Source organism: Eurosta solidaginis, chromosome 2 (assembly GCF_040869045.1).
Source record: "Eurosta solidaginis isolate ZX-2024a chromosome 2, ASM4086904v1, whole genome shotgun sequence".
Lineage (NCBI taxonomy): Eukaryota > Metazoa > Arthropoda > Insecta > Diptera > Tephritidae > Eurosta > Eurosta solidaginis.
In genome coordinates, this window is record NC_090320.1 from 65,335,675 (window position 1) to 65,344,464 (window position 8,790).

Sequence of the window (8,790 nt, forward strand, 5' to 3'; positions counted from 1 at the left end):
ATGCATATTTTCATATAAAAAGGAGCGTTCTACCACTTTCGTCCTCTAAGGCCTTCGATAACTGAAAGAAGGTACTGCGAAATGCAGCTTACTCAGCTGGCATTACCCTGACATGGGTAAGAGGTCACAGGAATATATAAGACAATGAATAACTGACAAAGACCGGTGCATCGTTAGATATCACTGAGGCATTCCCACCTAATTTAAGAGAATTGGCCGGACTACAAAAAAAAAAAAAACCACAGGGCTTACCAAAATTGTCCACAAAATAAATATTTCGAATGACAGCCACAACGACATTTAAGGTGCAACCCAGAAGGTTGAAAGGAAACGATCATTAATTTCCTCTGTTAGTGTCCAGCCCTGGCAAACATCAGGTTCCGAACTCTGGGCGGTTTCGTGCTGTCCGATCTAAGTGAGGTATCATAATGATCCATAAATGACATGAACGGGTTTATTGAACTAACAAAATGGTTCTAGTAAAAACACGCACTTTAGATAGTAATTTAGTATACATGAGAACTAATTGGTTTCAGCAGAAAGTGCAAAAAAGTGGCACCTAGGACCTTAATTTAGCCCGGTCTCGCCGGCTGGGCAGCAAAACGACCAACCAACCAAAGTCTTCAGAGTATATCGCGCCACTTTATTATACCCAGCTGTTCTTGTACACACTGAACACTATGATTGGGTAACGGTTGGTTGTATAGGTATAAAGGAATCGAGATAGATATAGACTTCCATATATAAAAATCATCAGTATCGAAAAAATATTTCATTAAGCCATGTAAGTCCGTCAGTCTGTCTGTCCGTTAACATGATAGGTAGGTTGAACTGGCCGGCCCATGAGGACCTCACATAGACTGATTGAGTCCGTAGTGTTACCAGAAGTTTGTTTTAACGACCAAACTGAAAAACCCTATCAAAAACCAGGACCTATGTTATAAAATAACTCCGTCCTCTTGGCAAATACTAGAAGCTTCCTAGGACTTAAGCCACTTGCTGCTTCTAGATCTGACAGCTGTATCACTCCTAATAGCTGGAGTCTTAGCCTGGCAAGTGCAGGGCACGAGCACAGAACGTGCTCGATCGTTTCCTCCTCCAACCCGCACTTCCTACACCTGCTATCATTGACCAAGCCTAATTTAAAGGCATGTGACGCGAGAAGGCAGTGTCCAGTCAGAATACCCGTCATGAGTCTACAGTCCTCTCTTTTTAATGATAGAAGCAACTGTGTTAGTCTAAGGTTGTAAGACCTACACATAATCTTCGACACTTTACAGCCCCGCACTTGAACCCACGCCTTTTCTGCTTGGTCGATCATATGCACCTCTCGCTTTCGCTTAATCTCGCCCAATCTAATTGGGACGTCTACGGAGCAAGCTTCAAGGGATGCGCCCTTTTTAGCTAATTCATCCGCTTTTTCATTCCCATCTATTCCCATATGCCCTGGGACCCAATATAGATGTATGCTTCTCCCTGTCCCGATTCTCTCCAGAGACTGCTTACACTCTAACACGCATTTAGATGCTGTGCTATGCGAGATTATTGCCTTAATTGCTGCTTGACTGTCAATATAAAAGTTAACACGGTTGCAGCTTAAGCTATTCTCTTCCAGGGTTTCTACTGCTTTGGTTACGGCTAATATTTCCGCTTGGAAAACGCTACAGTAATCCGGCAGCCTGTAGGATCTGCTTAATTCCGGATCAGCGCAGTATACCGCAAACCCTACTCCTTCCACTATTTTGGAACCATCGGTGTACACATGTATCGCCTCGTCCGCCATTTGCGCACCCTTGCGCCAACCGTCCACCTCTATTGTGGCCTTAAGATCTCCCTGTGCAGGTAGGGAATCATGTAGTCTGTTCGTCTTGTGACTGAGGACGCTATACTACTATGGCCATATGGTCGGCGCTCAAGCTGCCCCGAAGCATCGAGCCTGGTTGCGGTCGATAACGCTTTGTTCTTTGCTACCAGGTCTACAGGTGGAATGTGCAGAATGGCATACAGTGCAGCCGTCGGGGTTGTTTTCAGGGCTCCCGTAATGCAAAGCATCGATAGTCTGCATACCCCCTCTAATTTTTTGAGGTATGTTGTTTTTTGTGTGGCTTTCCACCAAACAAGAACTCCATAGTATAGAATAGGGCTTACAATCGCTGTAAAAACCCAATGAGAAAGAGAGGGCGATAGGCCCCACGTACACCCCAGCATTCTTTTACATGCATAGAGTGCCGTTGAGGCCTTGTTGACCCTCTCCTCCACGTTGAGCTTCCATGACAGCTTACTGTCTAGGATGATTCCTAGATATTTTGTGCAAGGTTTCTCCTGTAAGGTCACCGCTCCTAACTTAGGCCTGGTCCAATTTGGGACCTTGTACCTCTTTGTAAACAAGACCATATCCGTCTTCTCCGCATTGACTTTCAGCCCGACATTAGATGCCCAGGTATGAATATCCCGAAGCGCCCGATCCATCAAAGAACTAATCGTTGGAAGGCATTTTCCACTTATGACAATTGCAACGTCATCTGCGTAAGCCGTAAGTTTTACGGGTCCCTCATCGAATTGCCTGAGCAGTTGGTTGATGACCAGTGTCCACAGCAGAGGTGATAGCACCCCTCCCTGCGGCGTGCCCCTGTCCACTGATTTCGTGGCCTCGTACAATCCCCATTGTGATGTAATCTTTCTGCAATTTAACATGCAGCCGATCCATCTGATTAAGGCAGGATGTACTTTAATGTAATTAAGACCATCCATAATCGCCCATTTCGTTAACATGATAACTTGAGCAAGTTTTGAGATATCTGCACCAAATTCGGTACAGGGGCTTATCTGGATAGATTGGTATTAAAAATGAGCGAAATCGGACGATAACTGCGCCCACTTTTTCGATATCAAAAACTTAGAAAAATGGAAAAAATGCAATAATTCAAAAACGAATACCACACAGCTAATAAAATATGGTAGGTGTGCTGTTTTTGTGACACAAATCATAAATTTAAAAAAAAATTGGAATACGGGCGTGGCACCACCCATAATAGAAGAAGAAAATTTGGAGGTAAACAAGCCGTAAATCAAAAGCTGTTAGAGATATTATATAGAAATTCGGCAGAGACAGTATCCTTGCTACATTATATAGGCTGAGTGTTGATAATCAAAATCGGTTAGAGACCACGCCCATTTTCCTAACGTAACCTTAAGAAAGTTTGCAATAACTTACTGGTATTTAAATACATTTGACTGATATTCTACCTTTGTAACGGTATGGTGGAGCTAAGATCAAAACTTAAAAAAATTCTAAAAATGAAAATAAAATGGTATATGAACTTCGTCAGGAATCACAAAATTCTAAATCATTAAAGGAAAATAGATAGACCCACCAATAATTATACCGAAATGATCAGGATGAAGAGCTGAGTTGATTAGCCATGGCCGTCTGCCCGTCTGTCGGTTTTTATGACAACTAGTCCCTCAATTTTTGAGATATCTTGATAACATTTGGTGAGCGGGTTTATTTAGGTGTCCGGTTAGACCGGCCGGGCCAGACCACTATAGCATATATTCTCCACACAACCGATTTTTCAGAAAAGAGGATTTTTGTCATATCTTCCTCAATTTATTAGATTGAAGCTTCAAACTTCACCATATGCTTTGGTATATTGCACATATTGTTGTCTGAAAAAATCATAGAGATAGGTGGTGTATATGTATAGTGTATACCCCATTTAAACTGTCATTTCTGCCCCCTTTTTTACGGCTAGAATCATTAAATTTCCTCAAAATTCATCAAATACTTACGCTTATATTGTTGAAATAAGCGATTCGTGGTCATATTTTTCACCTGCAGGCCACAAAAAACGTGAAATTGTGCATCCTCACATAAAGCACCTACCAATTTTTATTTTATATTTAGCTTAAAAATCGCTTAGGTATGTACATCTGTTCACTATAAAATACTTGTCTTATACAGCCGATTATTTGCCCAATTCATGAAAGGTATGAAGTCTTCGGCACAGCCGAAGACAGTCCCGTCCTTACTTGTTCTTCTACATATTATTATTTAGCGCCCTTATAAGACTACTAATCACACAAAGCAAGCAAAAACAGTGCGCAGCTGGGTATGTAATATTCGGTTTCACCCGAAATTAGACTTTCTTACTTGTTTATTATGTTTTTAAAAGTTTCAATTCAAAATTTACATTGTAGATAGCAATTTCTATAACAGCTTGCTATTAGCTTATTAAAAATTATAGTTAATATATTTATATTCTACAGGAGATCGCGTATCGACAACAGCAAAATACATAATGTCTTCTTTACATGCAAAATTTTAATCAATCATTGGTAATGGACACGTAATCGCTAAACATTAAATTAAATTATTTAATAACACATTCTTTAAGATACACTCATTCATGCACACTTCAACACCCTTTCGATGCGACAGATAGGTAGGTAATCATGTGCTACGATACTCCAAAGCAAAGTTGCCGTGAAGCAAAGCAAAGTAAAGAGTTATAAGCGTGTTGCATGTAAAGTGTCCGCATGTTGACTTGCATAACAATTTCGTTAACACTTCCTGCCACACTTAAGTAACTAATTTTATAAATACCAAAAAATGCAAAGAGAATGCCAACTCATTATCATTTTACTTGTATAATTATTTAATTTATTTTTATAGTCAATTCCAACGCGCACACTCAGCTTTGCTTTCATAGCGTTGTTGCAACATCAAGTCAGCAAATTCGCGTAATTACCAAGTAATTGCGTGGGTAATGGATGCGACCCGGGCACATCATCAAAATTACTTGAACCTGCCAAAAGATAATAATAATGATAATAAAAACGCACAGCTTGACAATGAAACGTTTCTTTTTTTTGAGTTGATAATCAAAAGTGTACGACAGACTAGAGTGACTAAGTAATTGAAGAGACCTCAATAAGTATGTATTTACTCTTAGTATGAAGATATGTAAACGCAAAAGTAAATATGTAAATGTGTGGCAGAGTTTGTGGCACGTAGCAAGTTGTATAGTTGTATTATTACTATGGTTGGGCGCTGCTGGCGATTTCTAAAATGAGCACCAACTCGTAAAACGCTGCGCCGACAATTTTTTTTCAGACAGTACTTTAATATTAATTTATTATTAAAATTATAACATTGGTTGACTTTATGCGCTGAGTACATGTATATTATTTTTTCCGAAAGTACTTATTAGCTTTGCTGTATATTGAATGAAAGTAGGTGCTCAAGCAGCTGAATCAAGCCTTGAAAGTGTTATTATCTTTAAGTTATTTTTTATACTCTTAAGTGAAACTAAGACAAAATATTTACTGAAAGCAAAATTGTTGGTAATTTATGTAGGCTTTACTACAGCAACATGTTTTTATAAAATATATGTATATTACTCAGGTTAGGTTAGATTGAACTGCTATGGTAGGAATACACCAACTGGGCCCTGCGATTTAAACATGGAAAAAGTCTTCACCACTATCGCTTCATAATCGGAGTGTAAGTGCTGTCTGTAGGCTCTTTTCATCATCTGCGGAAGTAATCAAAGCACCTCTTCAATACTGCGTGACAATTCCCCGTACATTTCTTTATTTGCCCCTGTACAATATTTCTCTTAGTTAGGACCTTCGTCAACCGCGCTGTTGCGCTGCAGCACTTAATGTCGGCATGAAAATTTTTCCATGAGACCCTCTTCTCCCTTCATCCTGAACAGATTCCTATACTCCTAGCTGCACGCTTCGCTTTACGCGGCCCTTTTACCTGTCTTTTAAGTAGACTCAGCTAAATGGTCCAAAATGTCGGCTCTGATTTTCCTTTGAACGTTCTTAAGGGACAAACTCTGTTATAGGCAGTCATAGGCACCTTTGATAGGATGTTATTGGAGTCCTGCAAATCGTCTAATGTCCCAGTTTTGTTTCTGAATAATCCAGAAGTTTGCTCCATTTCGGTGGCCTATGACTTCTAAGGGTTTATCCCTTCTCTAGCTTCTTAAGGAGAACAATGGTTTACCTCAGATCATACCTTGATATACACTAAGGTTCAAAACTCAATGTGATGTAAAAAGCACGAATCAAAGGTTGGAATGGGCTTATTTGGTAATTGGTAAGCCCTATTTTAACAGATCTCCACCTTGCTAACCTTGCCAAAAACCAGTGACTGCTTCGCAACATCTCTCTGCCTTTCGGGAACAGCCGGAGTTTTAGCGTTATCTTCTCTTGGAACTCTCGACAAAGCCAGAGTCTTAGAACTAGCTCCCTTTAGGTAGTTGCCAGCTCGCTATTGGGATCTGTCCTACAGCTGTCCTATCTGTCCTAAAGATTAAAGCTGCAAGGCAGATAAATTCTCAATGATAAGCTTTTCATGGCAGATATACACTCGGCGTGTTTGCAAAATCCCTGCCGAGAACAACCTCACAAAAAGGCTATCTAATTGAAAAAATTTTGCTAAATATTTGATGTTGCCTTGCCCGGAACTTGAAAACAGGACCTTTGGCGTGGTAGGAGGAGCACCACGGCAGCCGCTGCAAATGGTAAGTTTAAATTGTGCTCTAAGCATTGTTAAGAGTTTATAGGCCCTAGGCTATAGGAAAGTCAATGGCAAGATTCCAAATCTCGTATGAATTCTAGATCTAGAGGATTCCTTCTATACCCAGCTGTACTTTTACACAGGGTAGTATAAATAACTTTGATTGGATAAACGGTGGTTGTACAGGTATAAAGGAATCGAGATAGATATAGACTTCCATATATCAAAGTCGTCAGTATCGAAAAAAATTATTAATTCAAATATTCAGATATATTCACCATATTCAGTATACGAAAGTGGATAGGTTTTATGGGCATGGCACCACCTACATTATGAAAACAAAAATTTGAAAGTTTTACAAGCCGTAAATCAAAAGCCGTTAAAGATATTACATTGAAATTTGGCAAAATTTATCTTTGCCAAAGTATATAAACTGAGTGAAGATAATCAAAATCGGTTAAAGGTCTAAACCTTAACAGAGTTTGCAATAACTCCATGGTATTTGAATACATTTGACTGATATTCTACCTCCATAGTGGTATGGTTGAGCTAAGAACAAAACCAAAACAAACTTTTAAAATGGGCGTGACCAGCCCATTTTTATATGGTTTTATTTAGCTTGACTTGACTGGGCGGCCGTTGTGAACGGATTTTGTAATTAAACAAGTAAGGAAGGCTAAATTCGGGTGTAACCGAACATTACATACCCAGCCGAGAGCTTTGGAGACAAAATAAGGGAAAATCGTCATGTAGGAAAATGAACCTAGGGTGACTCTAGAATGTGTTTGTACGATATGGGTATCAACTGAAAGGTGTTAATTAGTATTTTAAAAGGCAGTGGGCCTTGGTTCCATAGGTGGACGCCTTTTCGAGATATAGATATAAAGGTGGACCAGGGCTGACTCTAGAATGTGTTTGTACAATATGGGTATCAAATTTAAGGTGTTAATGAATATTTTAAAGAGGAATGGGCATTAGTTGTATATGTGAAGGCGTTATCAACCAAAATGTGGACCATGGTGACCCAGAACATCATCTGTTGGGTACCGCTTATTTGTTTATATATGCAATACGACGAGCAGTATTCCTGCCATGATTCCAAGGGCTTTTGATCTCGCCCTGCAGAACATTTTCTTCTACTTAATATGGTAGATGTCACACCCATTTTATAAAGTTTTTTCTAAAGTTATGTATACTTTGCGTCAAAAAATCAATCCAATCACCATGTTTCATCCCACCTTTCGTATTTGGCATAGAATTATGGCATTTTTTTAATTTTTCAATATTTGCGATACCGAAAAAGCGGGTGTGGTCATAGTCGGATTTCGCCTATTTTTAATACCAAGATAAAGTGAGTTCAGATAAGTACGTGAACTCAGTTTAGAAAAGATATATCGATTTTTGTTCATGTAACGTGTTAACGGCCGAGCGGGAGGACAGACGGTTGCCTGTGTATAAAAACTGGGCGTGACTTCAACCGATTTCGGCCATTTTCACAGTTACCATCATAGAAGCAATGCACTTACCAAATTTCACATGGATTGGTAAATTTTTGTTCGACTTATGGCATTAAAAGTATTCTAGACAAATTAAATCAAAAAGGGCGGAGCCACGCCCATTTTGAAATTTTCTTTTATTTTTGTAATTGTTGCACCATATCATTACTGGAGTTGAATTTTGACATAATTTACTTATATACAGTAAAGATATCCAATTTTTTGTTAAAATTTGACTTAAAAAAAAATTTTTTTTTAAAAGTCGGAGTGTTCTTTATCCCATTTTGATAATTTTTATTTGGCACACAAATAGAAATAGGGATAACGTTCCTGCCAAATTTCATCATGATATCTTTAACAACTGCCAAATTACAGCTTGCAAAACTTTTAAATTACCTTCTTTTAAAAGTGGGCGTTGACATGCCCGTTGTCCAAAATTTTACTAATTTTCTATTCTATGGCATAAGGTCAAACCACCTGCCAAGTTTCATCGCTCTATCCGTCTTTGGTAATGAATTATCGCACTTTTTCGGTTTTTCGAAATTTTCGATATCGAAAAAGTGGGCGTGGTTATAGTCCGATTTGGTTCTTTTAAATAGCGATCTGAGATGAGTGCCCAGGAACCTACATACCAAATTTCATCAAGATACCTTAAAATTTATTCAAGTTATCGTGTTAAAGGACAGACAGACGGGCGGACATGGCTAAATGGATTTCTTTTTTCGCCCAGATCATTTTGATATATAGAAGTCTATATCTATC